Source organism: Humulus lupulus, chromosome 7, assembly GCF_963169125.1.
Source record: "Humulus lupulus chromosome 7, drHumLupu1.1, whole genome shotgun sequence".
NCBI classification, from domain to species: Eukaryota; Viridiplantae; Streptophyta; class Magnoliopsida; order Rosales; family Cannabaceae; genus Humulus; species Humulus lupulus.
Genome location: NC_084799.1, coordinates 30,458,377 through 30,476,170, shown reverse-complemented (window position 1 = coordinate 30,476,170; position 17,794 = coordinate 30,458,377).

Below are 17,794 nucleotides of genomic sequence, written 5' to 3'. Positions count from 1 at the left end.
AAATTGGGTGAGTGTTTTCCTTTTCTTCTTTTGCTTGTTTTCACCATTGGGGACAGTGTGTTCTCAATTTTCTTATACTCTTGCCATCTAGTTGTTTATTTTCATAGTAAAAAAAAAAAATAGAGCATCCAAAAAAAAAAATTAATGAGTGCACTCCCTTGCATCAAAGCATCTAAAAAAAATCAGAAAAGAAAAAGAAATGCAAAAAGCATGTACGTTTGTAGATAGGTTTGGGGGTGTATCTCTTCAAATAAAGGAAAAGTTGTTCTAGTTTTTGTCTTTGTATGTTATCAATAAAGGCTGGTGGCAAGATTTATATTGTGTTGTGGGGTTTTCTTTGGGGAAAATTAATGTGTGCATTTATGTATTTAGGTCCTAGAAAGATTGAGGTGTTTAGGGTGATTTGAGCCAAAATTTATCTCTCTTATCCTACCTTCACCCTAGCCTATCATTACAAGCTTGATAAAGTCCTATTGATCTTTGGTGTGGTGTTTGTCTACATTAGTGGAGAGGGAATCACTAAGTAACTTATGGAGACATTATTTAAACTTGAGGACCAAGGTCTAGCTTGATTTTTGGTGATTGAAATTGTTTAGGAAAAGCTATGCATGCACTAAACGGTGAAAAACTTTCTTCATATTTTGGCAGCAACATTAATACTTGAAGAATTTGGTTTAAAACTTGTGAAAGATTGAAATTCAGCTTCTCTTTTTCAAAATAAAATTTTCCGAGAGCCTTCCCCTTTTTACCATTGGCATAGCAAAGTTTTTCCATTGTTGTGGTGCTTTGTCTTTGTGTTTTCTTGTCTTTTGTTGTTTAGTTTGTGCCTTTTGTGTCTTTTGTTAGTTGTATTTTGTTTTTAGAGTCATCACTCGAGGATGAGTAATGTTGTAAGTTTGAGGGTGTGATAACTCTTGAATAAAGAGTTATTTCATGTTCTTTTGAACTTATAATTGTGAAAAAATCATGGGTGATGTTAGTTTATTTTTAGCTTTTGTAGCTAACTTTGATGTTTTCATTATCTTAATTAAGTTTAATTATTATTTTTAGTTTTTAATAGCTATTGCGTTAAAGGTAATAGTTTCATGGATAAATATTCGCACAAGGAATGAACTAACATGTGAAACTATTTTGATTTAATTTTGTTGTTGATGACTGAATTATCAGGTTTGCTGCAGCAAAACAGAAGCATTTTGATCAGGCAACGTTTGGGCACATTGAACACGTGGCAGTCAATGAGTAACTTGAAAATTTTGGCTGAGGTGGCAAGGGCAGAAAGAATTAATCAACATATTGGAGAAAAGGACAAAAAGAGAAAGGAAGAATTGATGTTTTTGGAGAAAAATGAGCATTATAGTACTTTTGGAAAAAAGAGGAGGAAAACCTAGAATACACAAAAGAGGCATCATTTGTAATATGAAATGAGCAACCATTTTGGGAAAGGAAAAACCAGAAGAAGAAACAAGGAGAACCAAAAATCAGCAAGAAGAAGGAGAAGGAAGAAGCTAGCTCAAGCATCACTTTGGATTTGTTCTTCTTTCTATTTCTAAACTCCATTTTTACATTTTCTTAGTGATTGCTGAATCTGAATATTATGGGTTGTTTTGATTGTGAATTAATGTTTATGAACTCAGCCATGAACTAATTTTTAGGTGGCTTTAATTGTTGATGAACCCTATGTTATAGTCAATCAATTTCTTGCACTTTATTTTAGTAAAATCTCCTTTGTTCATTCAAGTGTGCTTATATTAATTTCTTGTTGTTGTTTGGCCAGCAATGACAAGTTATTTAATTATGTTTAATGCTGGAAAGATTAAATGTAATGGGAAGAACTTGGATGACACAAGTCATAATCTAGGTTAGGTTATGTTAGTAAGTAACATAGGGATATGTTATTTGCCTTGTGTAACTCTTCAGAATTAAACTTTGATTTGCATTCTTGAATCTGATTTTGCATAGGAATATGTTTAATTAGGTAGAAGAATTAATGTCATAAAATTTGGGAAAGTTTTATGGGTGTTTAAATGAATTCTTGTTAACTTGGGAGTTTTGTTAAAATAATGCTGCCGCAATCTGTCCGCAATTTGTTCAGGATGATTAATATAAGAGAATTCAATAATTCAAATCCATTTTGCAATCCATATAATTCTCTCAATTTTCTTGTTCAGTTCAGTTTTTAATTTCAGTATTCCCATCTTTTAAATACTTTGTTTAGCCTAAAAACAACCCATTGATTTTTACAACTTATAAGTTGTTTAGTAATTGTTTTTGCTTAATTTTCTATTTTGCAATCCCTGTGCAGACGATTTACTTATCATTGTATTACTTATGTGACTACGTGCCCTTGCGTATTTAAAATCAATTATTTAATTTATCACAAAACTCAATGTTCTTATCGAACTCCCATCGAGCTCATATTGAGACCGTTCATGATCAAAACCTTCCAAATGTTAATTGTTCTTATCGAGCTCCTATCGCGCTCCCATCAAGCTCATATCGAGCCAGTGCAAGATCAAAATCTTCCAAATGCTCACTGTTCTTATCGAGCTCTAATTGAACTAATAATCTATGGAGCCAGATAAATATCCTATCGAGCTAACTTATCGAGCATGCATTGAGATGCTATCGAGCCACTAAAATATACTATCGAGAAACTATCGAGCATGCATCGAGCTTCTATCAAGCCAGTTCAAACAACATTAAAAATTATTATATAGGACAGAAATTTAAAAAAAATATATCTTACCCCATCATCGAGCCACGACCGGGGTGTCTTCAACGTTAGAAACCATGCTGGACCTTGACTCTCTGTCTTGACGTCCCTCAGCTTCTTGTTGGGGATGTCTCCAAGTAGCCACTTGCAAAGTGTCCTATATTGTTTGGTAGCTGGCTTCATGAGAGGAACGATGACTAATGGCTCCTTTGTAGTAGCATCACCACAAGATCTCTTTCTTGTGGGATCAGTGTAATCTTGAAACCAATCGGGGCAGCGTCTTTTCCTCTTAAATTCAACCCCAGCCACCTCCTGAGGGTTGACAATAGCTATGCCCGGAGTCGTAGAATCTGTTATGACAATAATAGTTAGAGGAGTGGATGACTCGTCAACTTCAAAATCATTTGGCATATCCAGTGACTCTGAGTCTGACTCTGCTGCATCACCCCTAAAGCCTCTCGATCACTCCTGTATAAATATCAAGATCTGGCTAACTATGTCCATGATGACAGACTGATTCTTCAGGATGGTCTCCTAGACCTTCAACACTCTCCAACCTCTGTACCAACTCTGTGATATTTAGCAACAACGAGGGTTGGGGTTGCAGCAAGGGATGAGGTGTTGGTAATTGGTTTACCATATGCATAATGGAAAGCACGGGGTGGTGGGCCCAGAGATTTCAAAAAAGAATTATTTAAACAATCTTTAAATAACGGATCCATTAATCATAGAGAAAGAAAAACATGATGAGGATTTACCAATTGTAGAACAATCAAGAATCCTCCCTATATTTTAGTACCTCCAACGAACATCCAATCCAAAGTAGCATTTTGAATACTCAGACCAAGATCTTTCAAGATGCATCTCTACACCTCAAGATGTGTGTGGGCACGTAGAGTAATGGTGGAAAAATTTTAGATCCACAAGATGTAATTAACTTATGAGATCGTGGAATATTCGGTCTGAAACAATTTTCAAGGATAGAGAAAAATAATATGATATATTTTTCTCTCTAAAAAGCATGGGATTTTCTTTAGAATCTTGTAGAAACTAATTTCTATTAGATAGATTTATAAAAGAATTAATTAAATTCAACATTAAAATTATAAACCAATTATTAAATAAATATCGAAGACTCGGTCTTGGACCTAGTCGCACGCCAATCACACCATATCCCAATTTTAGAGATATGTGTCTTAACCACTTTTATTTAATAATCATTTATTCAAAAATATTTAAACTTGCTAACATATCCTATCAGATTAATTAAAAAATAAATATCATTTCAAATTCAAATCCAATTTGGATTATCATAAATATCTTTTCACATTAATTAAATAAATAAAACTAATTAATTCAAAATTAATTATCTTAATTATTTAAATGTTATTTTTAAAAATCCTTATTTTATTTAAAAAATAAAATTTGAAAATGAATATATTAATTAATTAATTTGTCTCAATTACATATTTGACCATAAATAACAAATTTCTTCCAAATATGCCATTTTCCTGATTTTTTTCAATTTCAACTCTTACCTTGAATAGTGTTGATAGAGCCATGTCGGGGACCTATGGACCTATAATTTCAAGCTCCAATGAATTTAGATTATTAATAAAATCTCTTTAATGTAATAACCTTAATTTATTAATCTCAATATTATTCCACAAAAACATGAGACTGCACTCTTATAATTATATACATTTATTTATTGAGTACTTTTAAGTATAAAAAGTGTCCACCGATTTAATCACTACATACAATTCAATCATATATTAATGGTTCATAATTAAAGTAGGAATTAATTATCGTTTAACCTCTTTAGTTATATCTTGTTTCCTTAAGTACCATTAAATTTACTAGTAAAGGTTAATTCATGAACTGATTTATGAATTTGAGCTCAATAACCTTTCAGTTCCAAAAGCCAACCCTTAAGATAACCATTATTCAATTCCTCTCGGAAAGGTATAGATTCCACATTTGTATATTATGTCCCAGCCATTTACATCAATGAGTTCCCCAAATAAAAGTTTTCAGCCTGATCATTTTGACAAACCATAACGAGTGAATCAAAGAACTCATATGACATAACACAAGAGTTCATAATAACTTCAGGAATAAGATCAATTTGTATATGATCATCTTATTGATATGTTTAATTAATACTTATAAAATAAACAATATTATCAAGTATTAATAACATATCGGGTCTCATCATGTATAACCACTTTATACAAAGTACCTTTACTAAGATGTCCTACTACATTAGTTATCTAGATCTAGATTACATGTATTCATAATACTAGTGAACCATACTTACAATATTTAATTCAAAGATTCCATATAACTTTGTGTTACTATGAACTATTTAAATTCGTTCCCTACAATCTTAATCCTCTCGTACCAATACAAGATTGTAGTTACAATAACGAATTTGAGAATTTTCTAATATTCATATAATATTATTCTATCAATAATAACAAACAATCAATATATGCTAAAAATTCATTTCAATTATTTATTTCATAAAACATTGTTCAACACATATGCTTTAAAGGGCACTAATCCCAACAATCTCTCACTTTCCCTAAAGCAAATGAGGTACTCCCTCAAACCCATATTGCTAACATGATCTTTATAATACTTGGTAGACAAAGTCTTAGTAAAGGATCGACCAGGTTATGTTCTTAAGTTATCTTCGTAACTACTACATCTCCTCTGTGGACAATATTCCTGGTCAAGTGGTATCTCCTCTCGATATGTTTTCCCCCCTTGTGACTCCTTAGTTCATTCGAGTTAGCTACCGCCCCACTGTTATCACACTACATGACTAGTGGCTTATCCATGTCTGGAACCACTTCCAGATCATAATATAACTTTTTGAGCCACACAGCCTCTTTAGCTGCTTCACAAGCTGCAATGTATTCGACTTCAATGGTAGAATCTGCGATATTGGTTTGTTTGATAATATGCCAGACCACAGCTCCTCCACCTGTAGGGAATACATTTTATAGGATCATAAATATTTTCATGTATGTTTCATATATTAAACAAATTAACATATAAAACAACCTAGAAACATGATTGTAATGAATTTCCTAAATTAAATCAAATAACAGAGTTTACGAATCTTACTTTTACGCAACAAATATTGAGACTCATTCATTCACTCTCTCTAACCCATTGTTCCTTTCTGTCGTAGAGTAATGACAAGAGAGTGAACTGGATCTTCAAACTACACAATCTTCCACAATTACCTTTGATCACCTAGACTAGGGTGGGCAATTCTCAACACACGAGATAGGAAAATTATAGAGAAGAAGTGGGCGGCCACAATAGGTCTTTTGGGTCTAGGTTTTTGCTTTTTCAAAACTTAAGATCTCAAAACCCTAGACTTAAGTACCTATATATAACATCATTTAAGGGTTAATTTAATTTATTAAATAATTAAAATAATAACTTTAAAATTCATTATATAGCCGAATACTATTTTCTTTGCCAAACCTTGGGATTTTCAATTTTTAAATTCAAAGCATAAAAGCCTTTAAAATTCAAATACTATTATTTTATATAATTATATAATAAAATAAAACTCTTATTAACTAATTAAATAAATATAATATAATATATATTATAAACAAATTTCGTCATAAACGAAACGTTATAAGGTTTTATAAAACTTTTATATACATATATATAATTATAATTATATTTAAACAATACTTAATTAATTAATTATATTATTTATTCAAATTAACTAATTATAATTTGAATCTGATTTAATACTATTTATCAATTTGACACAAATTTTTCATAATTAATAAATTTGATCAAATTTCTCTTTTCATCTCTAAATTTCTCATCTAAGTAAAATTGTCCAAAATTGACACAAAACAATTTTGACCATTCTAATTGATAATTAAATCAATTAATCGAGACTATCTAGTTGATTTAATCAAAGGCATTGCGGGGACCATGGACCCATGAATTCAAGCTCCAGTAAATTACTGTAGAATTATTATTGAATCATTTCACTACCTTATTATTTCTTCGTGACTCCACTAAAGACTAGGAATTGCACTCTTGAACTCATAAAACGCTTTACACTTAAAGTAAATACGTTATCTATTGTTATAACTATAATTTGTTATTCAATCCTCTGTAGACGATATACAACTAATTCGGGTGTAAATTACCATTTTACCCCTCATTGTATTTTATCCTTAAATACCACTAAGTTCCTTGTAAATGATGTTTTTGTGAACTTTAATCACAGAAATGAGTACCCAATCATTTAACGCATTGAACCAAGCTATAAGGTGATCATCATTTAACTTCTTGCTCGAAACTATTGATGTTCAAATCTATGATTAACGCTCCCACTCAATTATACTACCAAGTCCCCAAGATGTAAGTATGGGCTAGTCCGTATGGTAAGCTGGTAACGAACAAATCAAATGACTTGAATAATACAATCAAATAGAATACTAACCACCCAGAATTGAGATTGAATTAACATATGGTCAACTTTATGATATGATTATATTAGATAATAACAATACATTTACTTATCTATCTAAAATCAATATCGATCTAGTTCGATGTAACAAATACATATGATCTTATCTACTTTGCTAATGTTCTGGAAAGAACATAACACTACAATGTGTAAGAAAATCATATTAGATTGGCAAGTGAGCATATAGTTAATCATATTTATAGTGACGTAATCATAATGGAATATAAATATCATTATATGTTAAAAAATAATTTAGTCCTAAGATTGGCAAGTCATTATAAATCTTGTACACTAACTAATCTTAGGACTAAATTATTTTTTAACATATAATGATATTTATATTCCATTATGATTACGTCACTATAAATATGATTAACTATATGCTAGCAAATTAATGAAAGTATATATCAAACAAATAATCATGAAAATAAAACACGTAAGAAAAGTAATTGACTAAGTCAAAAATGATTTCTATTCTTTTATTGATAATAAAATAAGATTACAAAGAAATTGAGTTTTAATTATGGCATAAAACCCCAACACCACCAACTGTGAATACTGAACTAGAAGTCGATTTCAGACTATCTCTGTCTGATTGAAAATCAGAATCAGTGTATCTTGTGGATTTTAGGTCACCACCTGAATATACAAGCATATATTATCTAGTTTTCCTAAGATACTTGAGAATATTCTTTACTGCAACCCTATGATTCAATCCATGATTGGATTGCTAACGACTGACTATCCCTACTGCATAACAAATGTCAGGTCTTGTACACAACATGGCGTACATTAGCTTGCCTACCGCAGAGGCGTAGGGATACTGTCTCATATCCTCTTCTTCTTGAGGTGTCTTAGGACACTGCTATTTAAAAAGGAATATCACCATTCTTGGAATTTTGCATACCGATAGGTTGGAATATCACCATTCTTGGAATTTTTCATACCGGATTGCTCTAGTAACTTATTTGTATAAGTAGCTTGAGATAGAGCCAAAACTTTGTTTTTTCGATTCTGAAGGATCTATATGCCAATAATGTAGTTTGTATCTCCCAAATATTTCATTTAGAATTGCTTAGCTAGCCATTTATTTACTTTTTTCAATGTTCCTACGTCAATTCTAATCAGTAGAATATCGTCAATGTAAAGAACTAGGAATATCACAATGCCATCTTTGATTTGTTTATAGACACAAGGCTCGCCAACGTTTTGTTCAAAACCATACGTTTTGATTGTGTCATGAAATCTTAGATTCCAAGATCTAGAAGCTTGTTTGATTCCATAAATGGACCTAAGAATCTTGTAAACCTTTTGCTTTTGAACTTTTATTTCGAACCCTTCTCGTTGAGACATATAAATGGTCTCGTTAAGATAACCCTTCATAAATGTTGCCTTAACGTCCATTTGCCATATCTCATAATCCATGCAAGCAGCTATGGAAAGAGTATGCACATGGATTTAAGCATGGCCACAAAAGAAAAAGGTTTCTTCATAATTAACCCCTTCTTGCTGAGTATAGCCATTGGCTACAAGCCTAGCTTTCCGCTCCTCTTTTCTTCGTGAATATCCACTTGCCACCAATAAGTTTAACATTCTCAAGAAGATTTTCGAGAGTCAAGACTGAATTGGAATACATCGATTCCATTTCCAGGTTCATGGAATCTTGCCATTTTTCTTTATCAACATCTTCCATTGAACTCTATATGTCAAAGGATCATCTTTGTTTGTGTCAGACACAAGCAATTGAACTCCATGTTCATAGCGAATTGGCTTCCTGAAAACCATCCCACCACGACGAAGCTCTCTAATGTTCTAACCAGAACTTGGGGCTTCTACTAGTCATTGTTCATTGTGAAAAATTGGTGATCTATTTACTTTATCAAAGACCATCTCCTCCATTATAACCTCACTATGAGGCTTGTGGTTGGTAATATAGTCATATTCAATAAAAGTAGCATTTGTCGATACAAATATTTTATTTTCTTTAGGACTATAGAATATACTACCTCTAGTCTTTTTGGAATATCCCACAAACATGCACAGTTCAGTGGGAGATTCCTGCTTTCCAGTCTTTCCTTTCAGCACAAGTGTTAGGCACCCCCAAATACAAAAGTTGTGTTAATTAGGTTCAGTACCATTCCATAATTCTAATGGTGTCTTCTTGATAAACTTGGATGGAACAACATTCAATATGTACATTGCACATTAAATGGCATAGCCCCATAATAACAATGGCAATGATGAATAGTTCATCATTGATCTAACCCTGTCTAATAATGTCATGTTCCTCCTTTCAGAAACACCATTTTGTTGTGGTGTTCTAGGTGCAGTGATGTAACGCCCTACATCCTTAGAGTCGTTACTAAGTGAGTTTAAAATGTGCCATTAGCTCGCTAATCGACGTTTTAGATTAAAAGTGTAACAAAACTAAGATAAACCCATTCCAAGACATTAAATACAAAACATTTGGTTATTCATTGAAAACATAAAAAGTTATATAGTTGTGATCCCAAAAACTCTGTTTAGAAGATACTTTACATCACATAATACATTTAAGGTCGACTTAAGCGACAAAACAACTATTACAGTACATTTCCCCAAAAATAACCCTAGTCGTGGCAGCCAGGCAGGCGTAACATGTACCCGTCGCTCCACCCTCTCCGTACTCATGGTTGGTCGACCTTTCCTTTGCCCTTACCTACACCATAGAGCACCCGTGAGCCGAAGCCTAGTAAGAAAACTCAACACAAAAAAAATAACATATGCATATCTATCAACAACATATAACAAAGCAGCCAACAGGCTAAACACATAACATCCATGCCATCCCAGGCACTTTACCAAGCCCTGGGTTCGCGGTCTTCACCGAGAGGATGACTCCAACATCCTTGGAGAGTCTCGCCCTGACGGCCTGCACTCCGCGTGCTTAACATCGTTCCCTCCCCTTGCCATACTCGGCTTTGCACTCCATGTGCTCAACGTCGTTCCCAGCCCCTTGCCATACTTGGCTTCCTGCCGCTCTTAGCCTTCGCCATTTTTGACCTTCGCCATTCTCGGCCTTCACCATTCATTCACAAATATACACTACATAGCATAATAACAACAAATATTTAAACATATACTAAACATAAACAATAAGGATACGCCCTGCAATCCAATCCATAGGGCCATGCCTTGGAATACATATAATAGGGCCACGCCCTGCTCTATAGGTACAACCGTTTTCTTACCTGCGTCCCAAGCTTCCTGAGCACCGCAATCCCGAGCACAGTCTTCTAACCCGAGCCTTGCTAAAAACCTAGTCATAACGCATTCATAATAGCCATCCATCAAGTTCTAATCCAATAAATAACTTCATAACATAATTGTAGCCTCCGGGACCTTGGATTCTACCAATCCGGGTGGTAAAATCCTTCTCGAGCCTTAAATTTTGGGTTTCTACGTCAAAAACCTTCAAACAACCAATATCTTGCATTTGAGCCGCGACCCAGCCCCTTAAGGGCCGCATCGTGCCCCAAGTCAAAGGAAAAATGCCTCTTTACTAAGAGACACGGGCAGCGATGCTCCAAACATTAGGACGCAGTGCGCCTGGGCAGACAGAGGCTTCCAACTTCTTCGACACACACGGGTCGCGGCTCGAGCCTCCAAACCCAGAAAATCACCATTTATTCAACATATTTCTCCGAACCTAACCCATGAATTCTCACCTCAAATACTAGTTGAACCCAAAACTAAGCCTAAACCTCCCTTCCACACAACCTAGGCTCCATAACAAATCCATAGACAATTCCCTAAACTTAGCCAACACCCATAATCACACTTAGAACCCATTTTCATGCAAGCCTATATTTCCAAGAGAATTAAACAGCAAAACCAATAAAATAAGTTAGATTAACCCTTAACTATGTGGTATCTCCTCCCCTGAATTGTTTCCCTTAAGCACAGCAAGCAAGATCCCTTAATTCTTCAGCCTAAGACTCTCAAATTCCTTCAAAATTTCCAAACACCAAAGAGAGAGAGAGAGATAGTTTATGTTATCTCCCCTTCTGCTTTTCCTTCTAACATCTCAGCAAGTCAAAGAAGTCAAAGCCCATCCCTTGCCAAAAGTCCAAAATGCCCCTTAAATTTATCTAAATCCTCAAGTACTACCAAGGGCAATTTCTTCATCAGCCAAAACCTGCTAATTCCTCGAATGTTCCTATAAATCCTCATTCAAACCTGACATGTCGAAATAATTGATAAATTTCTACTCGTTACTCGATAAATCCGAACACTTATTACGTTCCCAAATACCCCTAGACTCCTCTCGAGCTGGGTATTTGACCCCGTTGTGACTTTGTAGCTAAACTACTCCCTGGGATTGTCTCGAATCATGCTTCACAAATAAATCTCTACTCACTCGTGGTATCAATCACAATATACACAAATATTGCATTTATGCCCTCAACAGGCTAAAATTACAAATATGCCCCTAATAGCCAAATGGGGCCCACATGCATATTTAATTCACCTAAACATGCATTTCTAATCACATAATCATCAAATTCACATATTAACGTAACTAAATCAATTATTGCCCTCTAGGCACGCTAATCAAGGCCCTAAGCCTTATTAGAAAATTTGTGACGCTAAAACTATCCCCTCCTTACAGAAATTTCATCCTCGAAATTACCTGAATAACTCGGGATACTGATCCTGCATATCTTTCTCAAGTTCCCAAGTCACCTCTTCCACTTTGATGTTCCTCCACAACACTTTCACTAAAGCGATGGTCTTGCTCCGCAAGACTTTATCCTTTCAGTCAAGAATTTGAACCATCTTTTCTTCATACGATAAATCCTTATCCAGCTCCAAGTTCTCATAACTCAGCACGTGCGTAGAATCTGATACATACTTCCGGAGCATGGATACATGAAACACACTGTGAACCCCTAATAAAGTTAGAGGCATCGCCAATCTGTAAGCTACCTCTCCAACCCATTCCAGAACCTCAAAGGGGCGAACAAACCTAAGCCTCAGCTTGCCCCGTAACCAAATTATTTCACTCCTCTCAAGGGAGAAACTCTGAGAAATACATGGTCACCGACTTGAAACTCTACTCTCTTGAATCTCAAGTCTGAGTAACTCTTCTGGAGACTCTGGGTGGTGAGCATTCAAGCTCTAATATTTTCAGTCGCCTCATTGGTCCTCTGAATAACCTCAGGACCCAGATATCTCCTCTCACCTGTCTCATCCCAATGGATAGGAGATCTACACTTTCTCCCATATAACATTTCATACGGAGCCACTCGGATAGTCGCCAGATAACTGTTATTGTAGGAAAACTTAATCAAAGGGAGATACTTACTCCAAGATCCCCCAAAATCCAGCACATAGGCTCGCATCATATCCTTCAGTATCTGAATCGTCCTCTCATACTGTCTGTCCGGCTGAGGATGAAAAGCGGTACTATACCGCAACTGTGTGCCCATAGCCTTCTACAGGCTCTCCCAAAACTTGGAGGTGAAGGTGGGGTCCTTGTCAGAAACTATCGACCTCGGAGCCCCATGAAGTCGTACAATTTCCTTCACATACAACTCAGCATACTGCTCCACATTATAAGTTGTCCTAACAGGAAAAAATTGGGCGGACTTAGTATACCTGTCCACAATCACCCACGCTGAATCATGTTGTCCCACGGTCTTCGGTAATCCAACCACAAAGTCCATGGTAATATCCTCCCATTTCCACTCCAGAATCCCTAAAGGCTGCAACAACCCTATTGGCCTCTGATGTTCAGCCTTTACCTGCTGACAGGTCAAACACTTGGCCACATAATCCACCACATCCCTCTTCATTCCCGGCCACCAATACAGAGTTCTCAAATCTTGGTACATCTTCATCATACCCGGATGTAAAGAATAGGGAGTGGTATGAGACTCATCCAAGACCTCTCCTCGGATACCAGAATCCATCGGAACGCAAATCCGGCCTTTGTACTTCGTAGTCCCATCTCCAAAATAGATAAGTTTTTAGTCGCTTTGTCTAGTACGCTCTCCTTGTGCTCTCTCAACTGGGGATCCTCCCCCTATGCCTCCTTGATCCTCTCAAGGAGCGTAGACTGAAGAGTGATGTTGGCTAACTAACCAACCACCAACTCTATGAGCGTTCTAGTCATCTCTTCAGCTAATTTATCTGATATCTGTCTCAAACTGAACAATTGTCCTGGGCCCTTCTGACTCAGTGCGTCAGCCACTACATTGGCCTTCCCAGGATGATATAGAATATCATAATTGTAATCCTTTACCAATTCCAACCAACGTCTCTGGCACATATTCAGATCCTTCTGAGTAAAGAAGTACTTCAAACTCTTATGGTCAGTGTATATTTCTCACTTCTCACCATATAAATAATGTCTCCAAACCTTAAGTGCAAATACTGCCGCTGCCAATTCCAGATGATGTGTAGGATATCTCTATTCATACTCCTTCAACTTTCTCGATGCGTAGGCTATTACCTTTCCAACTTTCATTAATACACATCCCAAACCCTGTCTGGAGGCATCACAATAGACTACAAACTTTTCATTGTCTGACTGCAGACTCAATACTGGAGCAGTGATCAATCGCCGCTTCAATTCCTTGAAACTATTCTCATACCTGTCTGTCTACACATACTTAGTCTTCTTACGCGTCAACTCGGTCAATGGTGTGGCTATTCTGGAGAATCCCTCAATGAACCGCCGACAGTACCCTGCCAATCCCAAAAAGCTCCTAACTTCTAGTACACTGCTTGACCTAGGCCAATCTCTCACTGCCTCAATCTTACTTGAGTCAACCAGAATCCCCTCCTTACTGACAATATGACCCAAGAATTTTACTTGTGGTAGCCAAAACTCACACTTGTTGAACTTAGCATATAACCTATGCTCCCTCAACCGTTGTAATACCAAGCGTAGATGCTGCTCGTGCTCTGTCTCTGACTGAGAGTACACCAGTATGTCATCAATGAATACGATCACAAACTTTTCCAAATAGTCCTTTAAGACCTTATTCATCAAATCCATAAAGGTTGTTGGGGCGTTGGTTAATCCAAAGGACATAACCAGGAATTCATAGTGTCCATACCTCGTGTGGAAAGTGGTCTTTGGTATGTCCTCCTCTTTAATCCTTAACTGGTGGTAGCCTGACCGAAGGTCAATCTTGAGAACATTGTCTTCCCCTGTAGCTAGTCAAACAAGTCGTCGGTCCTGGGTAGTGGGTACTTGTTCTTAATGGTTAACTTGTTCAACTCCCTGTAGTCAATACACATTCTTAAAAATCTATCCTTCTTCTTGACGAACAACACTGGAGCACCCCATGGCGAAAAACTCAGTCTGATGAATCCTAAATATAATAACTCTTGCAACTGAATCTTCAGTTCCTTCAACTCTGCCGGAGTCATTCTATAAGGTGTCCTAGATACTGGCTCCACCCCTGGTGCCAACTCTATAACAAACTCAATCTCCCGGTGGAAACCCTGGCAAGTCCACGGGGAAGAAATCTGGAAACTCACATACCAATCTCGTCTTACTCGGCCCAACCGACACAACTCTAGAGGTATCCACAATGTTTGATATGAATCTTATGCAACCATCCTGCATCAGGTTGCTAGCCCTCAGTGCCAAAATCATAGGTACTCGCGGTCCACTCAGTGTCCCCAGGAATACAAATGGTACCTCTTCTTCCGGTTCAAAGGTCACCATCCTATGCTTGCAGTCAATCGTCACCCCGTACTTCCATAACCAATACATCCCCAAGATCATATCGAAGTCATCCATCGCCAAATCAATCAGATCAACAGACGACTCTTTAATGTCTATCTCTACTGGCAATGCTCTAACCCATCTCCTAGAGACTACCAGTTCCCCAGTCGGCAACAAAGTCTGAAATACCCTAGCATACAAATCACTAGGTCTACATAGCTGATCTATCACTCTAGCATATGCAAATGAATGAGTAGCCCCCAAAGCAATCAATGCAGTAAAAGAAGAACCAGCACTAGAAATTTGACCTGTCACAACTGAGGAGCTGGCCTCAGTCTCAGTCTGGGTCAAGGTAATTACTCTGGCAGGAGTGAGATTGTCGCTTTGCTTCGGCTCTTCCTTCTTGGCTTATGGGAAGCCCTTCCTCAAATGATGAATGCTCCCATAAGTAAAGCAGGTTCTGATCCTGCACTCTCCCTGATGTCGCCGTCTGCACCGAGGACACATTGGGAAATTCCTCCAGTTGTCTCCCCCACCCTGATGGCCATTGAAAGCACCGCGTGCCCTGCTATCCGAGCTAGGAGGAAAAAAATAGTTTGGGGCCTTTCTCTTTTGCTCACTAGGGCCACTGCCTTGACTAGATCTAGCGAAATGATGCACCGTCCTCTGAGCATCGCGCCTAGCAGCGCCCTCTCTCCATATCTGATCCTTAGCCCCCTCAGATGCGAGGGCCTTATCCACTAACTATGCATAAGTGGTAGTCCTCGGATCTAAAGTTATCTTGACATCACAGGCGATCATAACATTCAATCCCCGCACAAACCGATCTCTCCGCGCCATGTCAGTCGGCACCAAATCCGGTGCAAACTTTGCTAACCGGTCAAACTTTAAAGCATAATGAGTAATCATCATTCGATTCTAAGTCATGTTGGTAAACTCATCAACCTTTGTAGCTCGGACTACGACACTGTAATACTTCTCATTAAAAATGTTCATGAACTCTTCCCAGGTCATAACTGTAACATTCCTTCTCTGCGACACAACATCCCACTAGATGCGGACGTCTTCTCTCAATATGTAGTGGGCACAAGCTACTCTCTCATTACCTTCCACCCTCATGAAATCCAAGATGGAAGAAACCATGTTCATCCACTACTTTGCCCGCAATGGGTCTGGTCCACCCTTGAAGGTGGGAGGATGCTGCTTCCTGAACTTCTCATACAAAGGTTCCCATCTATTCTCCATAGCAGGCTGGGCTGGCACTAGTTCCACAACCTGTGGAACCTACAACCCAATGCTCTGAGGAGGGGCCTGTTGCCTCACCTGTCGAAACTCTTCTTTTGTTCAGTGAAGTCTAGCTTCCATCTCGGCAAAATACTATTGCAAATTTGGTAGGGCAGGTGGAGGGTCCTGACCCTGGTTGTCATCCCCGGCCCTATTGTCACAGAGTCTGATTGATCATCGAGGCATTATCACAATATGCCAGCAATCAATGACGCCGCTTATCAGGCATGATAACAATATCCAAAACCACCTACCAAATTCATCAATCAACCACAATCAGCAAATCCACATATCACAAATAGCATAAAACAATCTAGGGGGCCATGCCCTAACATCATGCATATGTCAACTCATCCATCATGCTCTATTAAAATATTCAGCCAAACATGGCACTTAATAAGCAATCAAGCATATAATTTATTAAATACCAACCAACCCTAAGTCGAGCTTGTCACTAGCAGCAAGCGTACATGTTCGGTCGATCTCCAAGAACCATAAACCTGGCTCTGATACCAAGTTGTAACACCCTACTTCCTTAGAGTCGTTACTAAGTGAGTTTAAAATGTGCCATTAGCTCGCTAATCGATGTTTTAGATTAAAAGTGTGACTAAACTCAGATAAAACCCATTCCAAGACATTAAATACAAAACATTTGGTTATTCATTGAAAACATAAAAAGTTATACAGTTGCGATCCCAAAAACTCTATTTAGAAAATACTTTACATCACATAATACATTTAAGGTTGACTTAGGCAAAAAAAAAAACTATTATAGTACATTTCCCCAAAAATAACCCTAGTCGTGGCAGCTAGGCAGGCGGAACATGTACCCGTCGCTCCACCCTCTCCGTACTCATGGTTGGTCGACCTTTCCCTTACCCTTACCTACAACATAGAGAACCCGTGAGCCGAAGCCCAGCAAGAAAACTTAATACAAAAAAAACAACATATGCATATCTATCAATAGCATATAACAAAGCAGCCAATAGGCTAAACACATAGCGTCCATGCCGTCCCAAGTGCTTTACCAGGCCCTGGGTTTGCGGTCTTCACCGAGAGGATGACTCCAGCATTCTAGGAGGGTCTCGCCCTAACAGCCTGCACTCCGCATGCTCAACACTGTTCCCGCCCTCTTTCCGTACTCGGCTTTGAACTCCGCGTGCTCAACACGGTTCCGGACCCTTGCCATACTCAGCTTCCTGCCGCTCTCAACCTTCGCCGTTTTCGGCCTTTGCCGTTCCCATCCTTCACCGTTCATTCACAAATATACACCACATAGCATAATATAAAAAAATATTTAAACATATATTAAACATAAACAATAGGGCTATGCCCTGCAATCCAATCCATAGGGCCATGCCCTGGAATACAAATAATAGGGCCACGCCCTGCTCTACGGGTACAACAGTTTTCTTACCTGCGTCCCAAGCTTCCTGAGTACTGCAATCCCGAGCACAGTCTTCTAAACCGAGCCTTGTTGAAAACCTAGTCCCAATGCATTCATAATATCCATCCATCAAGTTCTAATCCAATAAATAACTTCGAAACATAATTG